General features: G+C 50.2%; 1 protein-coding gene and 9 non-coding genes across 11 annotated transcripts in view; all 10 read left to right on the top strand.

Annotated features, from left to right (window-relative positions):
- The first annotated feature begins 633 nt into the window (after positions 1 to 633).
- Positions 634 to 14,996, top strand: part of LOC112305906 (uncharacterized) — a 41,021-nt gene continuing 26,658 nt past the window's right edge. Inside the window, exons 1-10 of one of the 2 annotated variants that reach the window (XM_071219446.1) lie at positions 634 to 1,678; positions 2,317 to 2,449; positions 2,959 to 3,093; positions 4,159 to 4,293; positions 7,229 to 7,327; positions 9,638 to 9,757; positions 10,267 to 10,401; positions 11,074 to 11,211; positions 11,787 to 11,858; positions 13,072 to 13,202. The gene's annotated coding sequence lies outside the window, so the exon portion shown is untranslated. Of the gene's footprint in view, positions 1,679 to 2,316; positions 2,450 to 2,958; positions 3,094 to 4,158; positions 4,294 to 7,228; positions 7,328 to 9,637; positions 9,758 to 10,266; positions 10,402 to 11,073; positions 11,212 to 11,723; positions 11,859 to 13,071; positions 13,203 to 14,996 lie in introns of both variants that reach the window. The other variant, XM_024561675.3, reaches the window with a different exon arrangement.
- On the top strand, positions 2,693 to 2,787 carry LOC112306190 (small nucleolar RNA SNORD116). Its single transcript, XR_002974931.1, has one exon. It is a non-coding gene; the product is annotated as a small nucleolar RNA SNORD116 (small nucleolar RNA).
- On the top strand, positions 3,336 to 3,429 carry LOC112306188 (small nucleolar RNA SNORD116). Its single transcript, XR_002974929.1, has one exon. It is a non-coding gene; the product is annotated as a small nucleolar RNA SNORD116 (small nucleolar RNA).
- On the top strand, positions 4,532 to 4,624 carry LOC112306179 (small nucleolar RNA SNORD116). Its single transcript, XR_002974922.1, has one exon. It is a non-coding gene; the product is annotated as a small nucleolar RNA SNORD116 (small nucleolar RNA).
- On the top strand, positions 6,564 to 6,658 carry LOC112306189 (small nucleolar RNA SNORD116). Its single transcript, XR_002974930.1, has one exon. It is a non-coding gene; the product is annotated as a small nucleolar RNA SNORD116 (small nucleolar RNA).
- Positions 7,601 to 7,694, top strand: LOC112306183 (small nucleolar RNA SNORD116). Its single transcript, XR_002974925.1, has one exon. It is a non-coding gene; the product is annotated as a small nucleolar RNA SNORD116 (small nucleolar RNA).
- LOC112306186 (small nucleolar RNA SNORD116) lies at positions 9,995 to 10,088 on the top strand. Its single transcript, XR_002974928.1, has one exon. It is a non-coding gene; the product is annotated as a small nucleolar RNA SNORD116 (small nucleolar RNA).
- LOC112306195 (small nucleolar RNA SNORD116) lies at positions 10,648 to 10,742 on the top strand. The gene has a single exon (XR_002974936.1). It is a non-coding gene; the product is annotated as a small nucleolar RNA SNORD116 (small nucleolar RNA).
- LOC112306194 (small nucleolar RNA SNORD116) lies at positions 11,454 to 11,549 on the top strand. Its single transcript, XR_002974935.1, has one exon. It is a non-coding gene; the product is annotated as a small nucleolar RNA SNORD116 (small nucleolar RNA).
- LOC112306178 (small nucleolar RNA SNORD116) lies at positions 13,446 to 13,538 on the top strand. Its single transcript, XR_002974921.1, has one exon. It is a non-coding gene; the product is annotated as a small nucleolar RNA SNORD116 (small nucleolar RNA).

Below are 14,996 nucleotides of genomic sequence, written 5' to 3'. Positions count from 1 at the left end.
TTTCAGTCATTCTAGTTTTGGATAAAAATATTGTCCCTTGCGTCAGTAATGGACAACTAACACTCTAAAGTAGCACCAATCAATCTGCTGTGACACTGAACGTGTTCTGAAATCAGGAGAAATACAGCCAAGTTGGTGAGCGAGTCTTTTAGGAAGCCAAGGTACAAATCAAAAGAACTAATTCCAATGATGTGGATACGAGGCCATGTGTGCTCACTGCAGTACCAGTATGAGGAACCTCGTCAGTTATTTCCAAAATGCCACCGAGCAAGGGGGGGAGAGATAAGATGAGGGATATTTAAAAAGTACAGTTTACTGATTTCGGGGCATTCAACTCTCTCTTTTTCTTGATGAAGAGACCCCCTGGTTGCCGCCATTTCTTGGTGACTTTCCAGATTTACAAAGTTCATTCTCCAAGCTTTTCCTTATTTTTTGTTGCTAATGGTTTATGGATGATTTTTAAAAATTTTTTTTTATGCTACCACTTTTGCCAATTTCACTTTTTATTTCATGTTTTACTTTTCAATCACTAGTGATGTCAGGCGTATTTTAATGGGTTTATTTGCCAACTTTATGTCTTCATGGGAAAATGTCTTAAATTAATTGTAACAGTTTTAAATTTGGTTATTCTCTGGTTGAGTTGAAAGAGTTCATTATATATTATGAAAACAAATGCTTATGAGAGATGTATTTGAAATTTTCTTCTGTATGTCAGCGGCTAGTATTTACTCTACAAAAATGGTGTCCATAAGACACATCATATGTAAATATCGATCAAGTAAACTTACGTACGTTTTTGTTAACTATTTGTGATGGAGATATTTATACTGTTTATTCTTACTGTTTTAATGATGAACTGTATGTTTTTCCTTTGTAATTCAAATGTGGCAAGGAATGGGAATATGTTGAATCCCATGTTAAAAATTCAAATGTTTAAGGCTGTGTTTCTTAAAGATACCTCAAAGGCATGTGCACATGATATTTGAGTCTATTACATGAAGGCTTGGGTTTCCAGTCAAGAATGTTATTTCGACAAATTGTACTTGAACTTTGTTAGAAGTCACTGTAACAGAGCCCGCATGTGGACGAACCCAAGATGGCTGAATGGGAATGTGCCCTGTTCCCATCACAGTTTGCTTGTGGGACATGAAGTTCATAAAACAACAAACTGGCACAACTGAGGTATTGTCTGTGACTCATCCTTACGGGGCCTGCCCTGAAGTAACTTTCTCAAGCATGCATGATTTCTCTAAACTGGGCTGGTGGACTTGACAAGCAAAGCTGTCCAGTGGCCAACAAAAGAACACCTTTCTGTTCTTTTAATGACTGGAGATGTTTGGATGTCCTGGAAAAACTGTGGTCCTTGGAGTGCACCATGCCCTGTGATTGCTCACCAAGGAAACATCCCTCGGCCCCAAGTTCTGACATTCACTGGAAGACTTCAGAGACCTGCTAGAAAGACTATAGGTGTGTCTCCAATGGTGTGTAGGTGCTTCACTCCGACAGCGAAAGGACAGTTCCACTTGCTCACTGGCTTGGATCCAGATTCTCAGGCTTCTGGAGAACTGGGGTGTCATTGAGTCCCGAGGAGACCTGCTGAGTCTGCCGTCCTGAATCTCCCTGCATCACGGAATGTGTTTGAATGGATGACAACTCCCTCCTGTGTTTCAGGGTCATGGTGAGTGAAGACCACGGATACTTCTCCAGTTTCCTTCTGTTCTGATGAGGGGTTTGACTTAGTTAGCGGGAACAGGTGCCTGGCCAGAAGTCCCTCCATCACTTAAGATTCAGAAGGGCAACTTGGACCCTGTGACCCCACCAGTCTCCAGCCTTTACGTTGGAGGTTTGTTGTTTCAGTGGTCGGTGGGTTTCCATCTGGTGAAGTTCACCTGTGGAGGCTGCAGGGAGACAATTAGCAGAATGACCTTAAATTCACAGTTAGGGGCTGTGCATAGAATCGGCAAGATTCGCTCAGAAGGAGCACCTGCAAAGGAGCCTATACGCTACTTTAGAAGCCTCATGAGCTCACAGTTAGATCTTGTCTTAAGGCCCCATATTTTGTTGGTCAGAAGCGCCAGTGAGGCTAGGGCCCAGACCGTGCTTGTTCAGGATCTGAGGCCTCTGTCAGGACCACGCGCACATACCTGTATAGCTGCCTGCCTCATGGTATCACACGTGTGTCCATCACTGCTAGGGATAGAGGTGTATGACAGACAGGTGCAAGGCTTACGTGAGGGAAAGGTTGGTGTGGGTCATGTTACCTGAGAGTCTAGGAGAACATCTCAAATGTGCATGTGATTTCTCTACACTTACCAGGTGGGGTGGCCGTGCTAGCTTCGCCGTCAGCCGTGGGGAGACAACCTGCCTTTCCTTTGATGGTTGGAGCTGTGTGGGAGTCCTGGAGGGAGTATGACCCTGTGTGCCCCGTGCATGCGGATCTTTCAGGAAGGTAAGAATTCCTCTGATCTATGTTTTGGGACTTGAGTTAGGGTTACATGGACCTACCTGTGGCAGACTGTCCACGTGTCCCCAGTGTTGTGGGGCTTTGCTGTATAAGTGGACGGGCTGTTCCTCCTGTTCAGTGGGTGAGATCTGGCTGCTACAGGCAGGTGTACAATACTGAGGTCACTGCCTCACTGGGTGAGCCTTGCAGCCAGCCTTGCTAACATGGCCTTCATCCCACAATGTGCTCGGATCGATGATGAGTCCCCTCAAAATGCATTCCTTGGAAAAGCTGAACAAAATGAGTGAGAACTCCCACCGTCGTTCTCATCGGATCTGAGGTCCAGCACATGGAGGACACAGGGCAGGCAGGGGAGAGGGACCTCAATCACACTCATGCACGTTCCACCCAGGTACTCAGTTTATATAGCTCCTTGAAATGCTGTGTATATGTTCATTGTGTCACTTTCTGAGTACATTTTTCAAATGTGCATGTGATTTCTGTACACTTCCCAGGTGGGGTGGCCGTGCAAGCTCACCGTCAGCCACGAAAGAGACAACCTGCCTTTTCTTTGGTGACCGGAGGTGCTCGGGAGTCTCAGAGGAAGTGTGGCCCTGGGTGTGCACTGTCCCCGTGGATCCCTCCAGAAGGTAAGATTGCCTCTGACTTATGTTCTGCTACTTGTGATAGGATTTCACATTCCTAACCATGGCAGCCTGTCCACCTGTCACCCAGTGGGATGTGGTTTTTGCTCAAGTGGACTGACTGTCCCTCTTCCTCAGTGGCTGGCATCTGGATGCTCCAGGCCACCGTAGGACACTGAGGTCATGTTCTCACTAAGTGAGCCACCCAGCCAGACTTGTTAACACGTCCTGGATCCTAGAACGTGCTCGGATCGATGATGAGTCCCTCAAAATGCATTCCTTGGAAAAGCTGAACAAAATGAGTGAGAACTCCCACCGTCGTTCTCATCGGATCTGAGGTCCAGCACGTGGAGGAGCCCGGGCAGGCAGGAGAGAGGGTCAGCTGCCCTTAGTCACTCTCATGCACATACCACGCACGTAGGAGCCTCCTCACGTACTGTCTGTATTTTCACTGCATTAGTTGGCTGTTTAACTATGGTGGCATTTGGGTGATGGGCAGTCATTTTGTCTTCTGAGCTAGCACACATTTTAGTCTTAACACAGGAATGGGTATGGTATGGCTATGGCACAGGCCCGTCGAGGCCATGCCTTCGGAACGTTCTGACCAGCTTCTTGCTGGAGATGTGGGCCTTGGACTCTGCATGAGGGGACAGAGAGCAGAGCCTTCCGTGATTTCTGATTCGAGTCCTAGGACTGGTGGTTTGGGAATCGGTTCTTGACTTTATCTCAGTGCAGAAATTACAGCTAGGCTGGGAATGGGACTGGTAGGTCCTGGTGTGCATTGGCAGCTCCTCTGACTGAGGTGCTCATCCAGCGTGGCCACCCAGAGACTGTGCTGTGGTCCTAGCTCAGAAATGAAGACAGAGTGGTGATCAATGGCCTAGAGAGGACAGGTCACACATGCAACATACTTGCACACTGACCTACATGTGTGGCGTCACACAAGCCCTCAGTCATACGTCAGGGACAGAAGTAGGGGACAATCAAGTGCAAGGAGAGGGTGTCGTGGATTAACTCCCTGAGGACCTTGGGTATATCACTCAAGTGCGTTTGTGTCTGTCCTATTTTTAGGTGGTGCTGCAGCACAAAGGTTCTTGATCCACCCAGAAATGAAGATCCCTCTTTCCCTGGGTGACTGAGGTCCCTGAGAATTCCAGAGGAGGTGTGGCCCTGAGTGAGCAATGGGCTTATGGACCATTCAGGAAGGTAAGCGTTCCTCTGCTTCCAATTCAGCCATCACTTATCCAGCTTTTTAGAGGTGGCTTATTCGCTTGTCAAGAGTGGCACGTGGCATGGCCCTCCAAGAGTGACTGCATAGTGTCCCTCTTGCTCAGTGGCTGGGACCTGGGCCCAGCAGGCCACTGGAGGGTGGTGAGGTCATTGACTCACCTGGTGAACCGCCCAGCTGGCCTTGCTAAGTTACCCAGCATATCATAACGTGCTCGGATCGATGATGACTTCCTCAAAAGCATTCCTTGGAAAGCTGAACAAAATGAGTGAGAACTCCACACCGTCGTTCTCATCGGATCTGAGGTCCAGCACGTGCAGGGCCTGGGGCAGGCAGGAGTGAGGGACAGATGCCCCTCGGTCACACTCAGGCACTATCTACCCAAGGAATCAACATTAGGGAGTCTCTTACTGACTGAGGAATTTTATGTCTTTAATTGTGTGTTTATGATAAATGGTGTGTACATAAGCTTCTATTTTGTCAGCTGGCTCACACTAGTCCAGTCCAGACAGTGGTGCTGTGTGGTTGTGGCACAGTACCGTAGAGACCGTGGCCTGTGTGTGTCCTGTCCAGGGTCTTATTCATATGTTGCCCCTGGGTGTCTCTGTGTGGAGCTTAAGAGCTGTAACTTCCAGGATTTCTCATGAGAGCCGTAGCCCTGGTCATTGGTGAGTCTGTCTTGCCCATTGTCTAGTTGAGGATGTTGAGCCACCACAAGGTTGGGAGGAAGGTGAGAGGGTCGATGAAGTCCTGGTGCTGCAGCTCACAGCTTCTCCCATTGAACTTGTCACCCAGTCCACATGCTAGGTGGCCAACCAGGGACTCGGCTGAGCCTGTAGCTCTGGAGTCAAGTCTGTGTGGTGACTGAGTGTCCAGATAGCAATGGCAGGTTTGGAGAAGAGGGGGTAGTGTGATCCCTGGGATGTACTGTGTCCCTGTTCTCCTGTGACGTCTTCATCTTTAGTGTGAAGGGAAGTCTCAGGGCCTTGGGAGTGGACACTCTGGGTACTGTACCTAACCGGGCCATGGTCAGCATTCCTGACTGTGACAATGTGTTTCTTTGCGCATTTACTCTCTCCATTCTAGGGTGGTGGCATCAGGGTGCTTTTGCTTGTACTTTATGCAAGTTCACAAGCCCACGGCAGCTACCTGGCCACCTCGGGCTTGAGTGTCAGAGCCCCGAGTTCCTCTGGATGGGAAATGTCTCTTTTCTGGGTGCGAATGTGGGCAGGTTCACTTGTGTCTACTATGACTCAATAGTGCGTGAAGACCCCTGAGACCCCTCTGGTTTCAGTATGTCCCACGGAGGGCCTTTGGCTCATTGTGCGCGAACATGTTCCTAGGCTGAAGTCTCTTGGCCCCTCTCTTTGAACTGGGGCCTGTGAGGTCGGAGTGAGCCCCACACCAGGTGTGCTATCAGTGGTGCATTTACTCTTCGGTCACCGTGTTTCCATCAAGGGCAGGTCACTTGCGAGCGTGTACTGGCTTGGCTTCCATGTGTTGTGAAGGGTGGGTGTGCATTTCAGTTCAGAAAAAATGGATGTTGGAGAGGGCGTGCTTGGTGCATTTGAGGGATCCCTGACCGTCCATTTCCCTATTTTATGTTACTTTCCAAAGAAACAGGTCTTCCTTTGAGGGCAGGCAGGGATTTTGGCTGCTGATGAGGGCATGGGGCATCAGGTTCAGATGAGGAGGCCTCTGTTCATGCATCAATGCAGCATACTCAGAGACCGACCTACATGCCTGGTATTACACTCGCCCCCCGTCATTCGGCAGGGACAGAAGTAGGCGATAGTCAACGCAAGGCCTGCTAAGGGGGGAGGATGGCATGGATGGGATCTCCTGTGTTTCTCAAATGTGAATGTGGTTTCGTTCCACTTCTCAGGCAGAGCTGCAGCGCACAGTTCTTTGTCAGCCAAGAGGAGAAGACCGCTCTGTTCCCTGGATGACCGAGCCTCACGGGATCCCCGGGGTATTCGCACACCACACCTGGGCGTCACTCAGGATGGTAAGTGTTCCCATGCTGGGAGTGCAACCATTAGCTTCCGGAGTCTTTAGAGCTGCTATAGGTGGCTTGTTTGTGTGTCCTGAATGGCATGTGAGGTTTCCCTCTTAAGAGTAGAGGGACTGTCCCCTTGCTCAGTGGCTGGGATCTGGGTGCTCCAGGCCAGTAGAAGACTGAAGTTGTTTCCTCACCCAACGAGCCACTCACCAAACCTGCTAAGTGACAGTTTGGCAAAACGTGCTCGGATCGATGATGAGTCCCCTCAAAATGCATTCCTTGGAAAAGCTGAACAAAATGAGTGAGAACTCCCACCGTCGTTCTCATCGGATCTGAGGTCCAGCACGTGGAGGCCCAGGGCAGGCAGGAGAGAGGGACAGCTGCACCTCGGTCACACTCATGCACGCTCCACCCCGGGCGTCAGCATCATGGAGCCTCCTGATTTAGTATCTGGGTTTTCACTGTATTAGCTGACAGTTTATGATTGACGGATTTAGGGGGCGTGCATAGTCCTTCTTTTGTCACCTAGCACATATTTGGGTTCTAAGATCATATACAGTCACTTCTGCAACGGCCCACTGAGACCATGCAGAGGGGGTCGTTGGCATATTCTCAGAACCCTTTCAGGTGAAAAACTTGCCACCTTCATGTTCTTCAGTGAAATGGTTCTTCCTTTGGTGGCAGGCAGGGCTTGTGGCCTGTGATCAGTGCTAGGCTTGTTCAGCTGAGGTGGCCTCTGCCCACGAACACATGCAACATATTTACAGACCAATCTACATGTTTGGTGTGACGCAAGCATTCAGGCATGCATCAGGGACAGAGTAGGTGACAGTCAGATGCAAGGCCCACTGTGGGGGAGAAGATGACATGAGTCCATCAGTCAAACATGTGTGTTTATGTCCACTTTTCAGGTAGAGCTGCTGTGCAAGGTTCTTCATGTCCAAGAAAAGATCTGTCTCTCCCTGTACGACTTGAGTTCCCCGGGAGTCCCAGAGGAGGCGTGGCCCTGAGTGAGTACCAGCCCTGGAGACTATTCAGGAAGGTACAGGTTGCTCTGCTCCAAGTCCAGACGTTAGCTTTCAGATTACTTCAAGCTGCTCAAGGTGGCTTACTTGGGTGTCATTCAAGACATGTCCATTTCTCCTGCAAGAGTGGGCTGCATGTCCCTCTTGCTCAGTAGCTGGGATCTTGATCCTGCAGGCCGCGGGAGGACACTGAGGTCGCATTCACACAGCGAACCACCTAGCCAGCCTTGCTAAATTTCCAAAATTCAGAGCGTGCTCGGATCAATGATGACTTCCTCAAAATGCATTCCTTGGAAAGCTGAACAAAATGAGTGAGAACTCCACACCGTCGTTCTCATCAGATCTGAGGTCCAGCATGCAGAGGCCCCAGGGACAATTAGAGTGAGGGACAGCTGCCCCTTGCTCACTCTCCTGCACACACCACGCAGCACGTCAGCTTTGAGCAAATATTTGTGAGGGTTCATGTATGTTAGTTTCTGGTTTGAATGTCCAGTGTTTCTGGTGTGGTCCTCTATAGCATTTCAGTCCTAGGAGAGTGGCAGTGGCCTTGGCCCAGCTAACTCATCCCATGGATCTGTGCGGGCCTGGTTTGTGATTCAGAATTATCTCCTGAATGTCTGGGTTTGGTGCCTAAGAACAAGGAGTCCGTTCTTTGTTCTGATGATCAGAACCCCAGGCCTCATGGGTAGCGATACCTGTTCTTGCATTCTGACGTGGTGAGGACCTCTGAGTGCCCCAAGGTGTTGGTGGCCAATTGCAGATGATCAGGCTGTCTTTCTGCTGTTGAAAACTCCTGTTTGTAACAGCATGGTGGGCACATGAAGTGAAGATTCTGTAGCATCTCATGGCCTGGTCCCGGATGGAAGGTCACCTGTGGGACAAGGAGGTGTGTCATTCCATGGGATGTACTCTCCCTGTTTGGTACACTGCAATCATTAGCTTCCCAGGGACATTTCTTATCGCTGATGGGGCTGCCAGTTGCTGTCTGCCAAAGACAATTATAGGATGTTAGTATATGGTATTGCAGTGGTTGAGGGTTTTCAGTTGGAGTCTCCATTTCTCAGGAATGGCGTCCAGTGGCTGTTTTTCGCTGCCTGATCATTGTAGACAAACTGGCCAGGCCTACTCACTGTTTTCTTGTACATTCCCTTTGACCTTTTGCCCTAGTAAGGCCTAGAGATTTTAATATCAAAGTACTTCTGCTGTGTGGTCAGACTTTCCTGTCACTGGTGTCTTACATCTTCTTCTGATGGCTTAGCCTTTTCTCTGGAAATTTGTCGATTGGCCCAGACTGTGGGCGCTGGGTTGTCAGGTGCATGAATGAGGACTGGCGAGAAAATTGGAAAGGGGTCACGTATTATTTCAGCTCTTTCTCTTGTTTTTGTGAGTGGAGCATTTTTCTGCTTGAAGTGGTATTAATTCCTGCCAGGTGTGGGGTCACCTGTGAATCCAGGTAATGGTGTCATGCAAAATCAGCATCTTCTATGGCTGTGCTCTGTGAATCTTACTGAACCATAGGTGGGTGTGGTGCCTGAGGCTACTTTTCTAGCACCTTCCATGGCACACGTGAGGAGCATCCTTTGGTTAAGGCAGCGAGTGTTGGTACGTTTCCGAGGCGGTTGGGGCCTAGAGTCTCCTTGGATGGGTCGATGCCCAGTCCCGGGAAGGGACTACTCCCTCATTTGACTGGATTCCTACCTGGGGTCATGGTTTGTGAAGAGGAGCCATTTTTGTCCAGTTGCCCGAAGACCCAAGGAAAATCAGATTCAGTTGCTTGATGTGAACTCGTTTGGCCTCTGAAGACTTAACATAGGCTACTTCTGCCAGGCCCTGATGGTGCCACCTGTAGGGGGCGGTTTTGCAAGTGTGGTTTGCCTGATAGCTCATTTTGTGCATGCACAAAGTGTTATAAGTCAACATCCACTTCCTCAGTCATGGCAAGGGTGTGAGTGCAATCGGTGTGCTTGCAGAAGGAGCGGCTGTGAACGGAGGAGCCGGAATTTCAGGGAATGTTTCTGATTCGTGGGCATGCTTCGCTCAAGACCTTGCCTTCTGTTTCTGAGAAGCTGAGCATTATTCAGGGGATTTGGGTCTCCTGTCAGGGCCACTCATGGGCACACACCTGCACATCTGCCTGCCTCATGGTGTCACACACGCCTGCAGTCACTTCCAAGGGACAGAAGTACATGACTGACAGGTGAAGGCTTACTTGGGGGAAAGGTTGGCATGGCCCTTATTACCTGAGAACCTGGGTGAGTTACTCAAATGTGCATGTCATCTCTCTACAATTCCCAGGTCAGGTGGCTGAGCAAGGCTCGCCCTCAGCCATGAAGAGACCAACTTTTCTTTTCCTTTGGTGACGGGAAGTGCTCGGTGACCCTGGGTGTGCCCCATGCACGCGGATCCCTCAAGAAGGTAAGATTGCCTCTGTTCTAGTTCGTGGCCATTCCCTGTAGGCTTAATAGACCTGCTAGACACGTCCTGTCCGTGTGTGCCCCATGGATTGCCTCTGAGAGTGGATCGACTCTTCCTTTTGCTCAGTGGCTGGGATCCTCATTCTCCACTGCCTGGGGGTCTCAGGATGATGGCTCACATTGTGTGTGGCCTGTCCCGCCCACCCTGATCAATTACAGAGGGCCCCAGAACATGCTCGGATCGATGATGAGTCCCTTAAAATGCATTCCTTGGAAAAGCTGAACAAAATGAGTGAGAACTCCCACCGTCGTTCTCATCGGATCTGAGGTCCAGCACGTGGAGGCCCAGGGCAGGCAGGAGAGAGGGACAGCTGCCCCTTGGTCACACTCATGCACACTCCACCCCGGGTGTCAGTATTTTAGAACTTCCAGTTTCACTGTTGAGTTTTCATGGTGTTAGTTTCTAAATATGTTTCTCAAATGTGCATGTGATTTCTCTACACATCCCAGGTGGGGTGGCAATGCAAGGGTTGGCATCAGCCATGAAGAGATGACCTTCCTTTCCTTTGATGGCCAGAGCTGTGTGGGAGTATTGGAGGGAGTGTGTCCCTCGGTGTGCACCTTACTCGTGGATCGCTCAGGGAGGTAAGATTGACTCTGAAACATAGTCTGTCATTTCCTTCAGTAATTCATAGGCTGGGTACAGGCAACCTATCCACATTTCCCCAGTGTCAAGGCCGGGTTTTGCTCTATGAGAGGATGTAGTGTTTCTCCTGTTCAGTGACTGGAATCTGGACGCTCCAGGCCAACCGATGACACTCAGGTCACTGGCTCACATTATGGGCCGCCCAGGCTGCCGCACCCAAGTTCCCTGCGTCCCAGAGCGTACTCTGATCAATGATGAGTCCCTTCACAATGCATTCCTTGGAAAAGCTGAACACAATGAGTGAGAACTCCACACCGTTGTTCTCATTGGCCTGTGGACAGTTAAGTGTGAGGGTCAGCTTAGTTTCACAGCTTACTGTGACGGAGGCGTCTGTGCACTGTTACAGAGTCTCCCTGGTGAGGGTTGGCATGTCATGCTAGGGTTCTGGGACCACATTGTATTTTTTAAGGAGCTCAGGCCCACACCCACACACACACCTGCATTACGTACCTGACTTCAGGTGTTATACACGCCTGTAGTCACTCCTAAGTGACGGGTGCATGACAGGGAGATGTAAAGCTCACCTGGGGGGAAATGTGGGTAAGCATCTCATTAAATTAGCATTTGAGTATGTTTTTCAAACATGCATGTGATTTCTCTACACTTCCCAGGTCGGTTGGCTGTGCAAGGCTTGACGTCAGCCGTGAAGACATGACCTTCCTTTCCTGGGATGAGCAATGGAGGCTGTGTGGGAGTCCTGGAGGAGTGTGTTGCTGGGCATGCTCCATGGTTGTGGATCAGTCAGGAAGGTGAGCATTCCTATGCCCCACATTCTACGACTTGCTTCAGCATTTTATAAGTCTGATAGAGGCAGCCTGTCTACATGTCACCCTGTGGCACGTGGTTTTGCTCAAGAGTGGACTCCCTGTCCCTCTTGCTCAGTGGCTGGGACCTGGATGCTCCAGGCCAGTGTCCGATGCTGAGGTCATGATTCTACTGAGTGAGCCTCCCATCCAGCCTCACCAAAACCATGTCTTGGAAGAGCGTGCTCAGATCAATGATGGGTCCCTCAAAATGCATTCCTTGGAAAAGCTGAACAAAATGAGTGAGAATTCTCACACTGTAGTTTTCATCGGATCTGAGGTCCACCACGTGGAGGCCCAGGGCAGTCAGGAGAGAGGGACACCTGTACCTCGGTCACACTCACACTTGCTCCACCCTGGGTGTATTTCAGAACCTCCAGTCTCACTGTTGAATTTTCATGGTGTTAGTTTCTGAGTACGTTTCTCAAACGTGCATGTGATTTCTCTGCACTCTCCAGGTAGGGTAGCCATGCAAGGCTCGCCGTCAGTCACGAAGACATGACCTTCCTTTCCTTTCATAGCCAGAGGAGCCCTACAGTCCTGGAGGCAGTGTGTCCATGCGTGTGCACCATAGAAATGGATCCCTCAGGAAGGTAATATTTCCTCTGACCCTTGTTTTGTCCATCTATTTATTATTTAACAGTCTTGCTAGAGTGGTGGCATGTGCACAAATCCCCGGTGGCATGCAGGAATTTGCTCCGAGAATGCACTGGCCCCCTTGCTCCTTGAGTGGGATATGTGTGCTTCACACTCCTGCAGGGCTCTGAGGTCACTGGTTTACTCAGTGGCCTGCCATGCTGCCATCCTACATTTCCCTGTATCCCAGGGTGTGCTTGGATCGCTGACAAGAGGTCACAGTTTGGACCCCATGGGCTTGGCCTGTGCAGTGTCTCTGGATGAGACTGTGTCCAAGTTTCAAATGGGTTTTGATTTTAATCATAGTGGGTGATACCACAAATCCCACAGCAGGGGGTCCAACCTTTTGGCATCCTTGGCCCACACTGGAAGGAAACGCATTGTCTTGGGCTATGTATTAGTTACACACGCACAAATGAAACTAATGAGCAAACAAATGGTTTTAAATAAGTTTAGAACTTCGTGTTGGGGCGAATTCATAGCCATCCTGGACCACATGTGGCCCGCCTGCCATGGGTTGGACGCTCTTGGGCTTGCAGGGTGTCTTTCTCCGCTGCAGGCATTTCTTTGGTTTGCATGGATGACTGCCTGGTCTGAAGTCGCTGGGCCACTTACCTTTAAGACGGGCTGCTCTGGGCCTGCTGCTGGCATGTGACAGTGTGAAGCTCTGTGTTGGTTTCAGTGTTTTGTGGTCACTGTTCCATCCCATGACCTTCATGTGGGAACGCTTTCAGGGCCCGCAGGTCTAAGCTGACCTCACATACCAAGTTCCTAAGACATGTACGTAGACTCATTGTGTCTTTTGTGTTCAGAAGCAGTGGTTGTGAGAGAAGGTGTCCCAGGCCTATTTAGCAGCCCCATGAGGTCATAGATTTTATCTCTTTAAACCAATGGGTCTTTCTTCGGTGGGAGGCAGCATGTGTGTGCAGGGATCCGATCGCAGGGTTCACGTGTTTAGTGGAGGAGATCTCTGCCCATGAACACATGCAACATGTTTGCAGACTGACCTACATGCATGGTGTGGCACCTGTCTTCAGTCATGCATCAGGGAGAGAAGGGCGTGACAATCAGAAGCAAGGCCCATGGAGGGGGAGAGGATAGCGTGGATATTCTTACTTGAATACAGGGTACATTTCTTAAATGCACGTGTGATTTCTGTCCTCTTCTTAGGTGGAGCTGCCATGCAGGGTTCTATTTCAGGAAAGAAAAGATCTCCAACTCCCTGAATGACCCAGGTCCCTGGGAGTCCCCCAGGACGTGGGGTCCTGACTGAACACCGCACCTGGGGATCACTGTCGAAGGTAAGTGTTCCTCTGCTCTGTGTTCAGGGATCACCTTCTGGAGTTTTTAGAGCGGCTTGAGGTGGCTTGTTTGGGTGTCCTGAGTGGCTCATGGGGTTCCCCTCAGAGAGAGGACTTCATGTCCCTCTTGATCAGTGGCTAGGATGTAAGTCCTCAGGCTGCTGGAGGACTCTGAGGTCATGGGTCACCCAATGACCCACCCAAACCACCTTGCTGAAGTTCCCAGCATATCAGAACGTGCTCGGATCGATGATGACTTCCTCAAATGCATTCCTTGGAAAGCTGAACAAAATGAGTGAGAACTCCACACCGTCGTTCTCATCGGATCTGAGGTCCAGCACGTGCAGGGCCCAGGGACAGTAGGAATGAGGGACAGCTTCTCCTTCCTCACACTCATGCACGCACCACCAATACGTCAGCATTTGAGCATCTTCTGTGTAGGGTTTTTGAGTGTCCACCACTGGAGTTGGATGTCCATGAATCAAGGGTTCTAGTTAAAAGCCCCGGCTTTGCCTGCATGGTGGTCATCTAGCCATTTAGTCCTAGTGGTTGGAGAGTGTCGTATTGCTCTAGGCCCAGTGAGCTCATGATGTGGATCTGTGTTGGCCAGGCCCCCACTGCAGGCGTAGATCTGATGCTCTCTATTTCGGTGCCAAAGAGCCCGAGCTCCCATGGCTCCTGATTAAGTCCCCAGGCCTGGCGGATACTTATACCTGTTGTTTCCTTTGACTTGGTGAGGAATTTTGAGTCCCCCAAGGTTGGTAGCCAGCTACAGGTGCAGCTCCTGGTTGTAACGTATTCACCCCTTGCACATGCGCAGCAGCCAGACTGTTGTGTTTAAGGTCTGAGAGGAAGACACAGTGTAGGGTGATGGCCTGTACAAGAAGGGAGAGTCACCGAGAGGCCAGTCGCAGTGTGACTCCCTGGCATTTGATGCTGTCACAGTGTCTCTGGTGTGGTACATTGGAAGTCATTGGCTTCCCAGGGGCTTCTCTCAATGCTAGCTGGGCTGTCCCTTGTCGCCTTCCAGGGACAGCTCAGGGGCCACCTCAGGATACCATGGTGGGTGAAAGGTGTTTGTTTCGTGTCTCTGTTTCCGAGTTGTGCTGCTCCGGTTAGTGCCTCGAGGGGGCACAACGTCCCTTGTTGGCTGAGTTGACAGCCCACGCTGGATCATATTTTGTTAGGGGTGCATTTCCTTTGAACTCTTCCCTCCAAAGGCTGATAGAAATTTTAAGGTCATGGTACTTCTTTTGGCTGATCAAATTTTCCGGGCCCAGGTGTCTTACCACAGGCCCTGCTTTTTTTTTCATGGGCAGGGGCAGAGGACTTCCATCCACAGCCCTTGGAAAAAGGCCCTGTTTTTATATGTAGCAGATATGTTCTTATTTCAGTTCTCCTCCCTGTCTTCACTAATTCAGCATTTGAGCTTTGCGAAGACCTTTGTGGGTTATGGGGCAATGGCGTGTGCTTACTCTTTGGGTCCCAGTTGTATATTCACGCAGATGCCAGGCCTTACATGCCCAGGCCTGCTGACACGTACTTCAGCTTAAGTGGGCGCAGCGACTGGGGCTGCTGCTAGGTTGCACAGACACAGTGTCTGGGTGGACATCATGTCCGTGGTCAGGAAGAGGGTGTGTGTAGAATCGCTGTGTCCTGTTCAGAAGGAGCAGCTGAGAGAGGAGGAGTCCGTAGACTACAGGGTTCTGGACGTCAGACTTTGCAGCCTTTCATTGGAAAACCCATCCTTTTCTCTTGGCAGCAGGGTGTGAATCTAGGTATCTGGCCCAGGCC

This window comes from Desmodus rotundus, chromosome 10, assembly GCF_022682495.2.
Source record: "Desmodus rotundus isolate HL8 chromosome 10, HLdesRot8A.1, whole genome shotgun sequence".
In the NCBI taxonomy this organism is placed as follows: Eukaryota; Metazoa; Chordata; class Mammalia; order Chiroptera; family Phyllostomidae; genus Desmodus; species Desmodus rotundus.
Note: the sequence above shows the minus strand (reverse complement) of the source record. Positions and strands in the feature narration are given on the sequence as shown.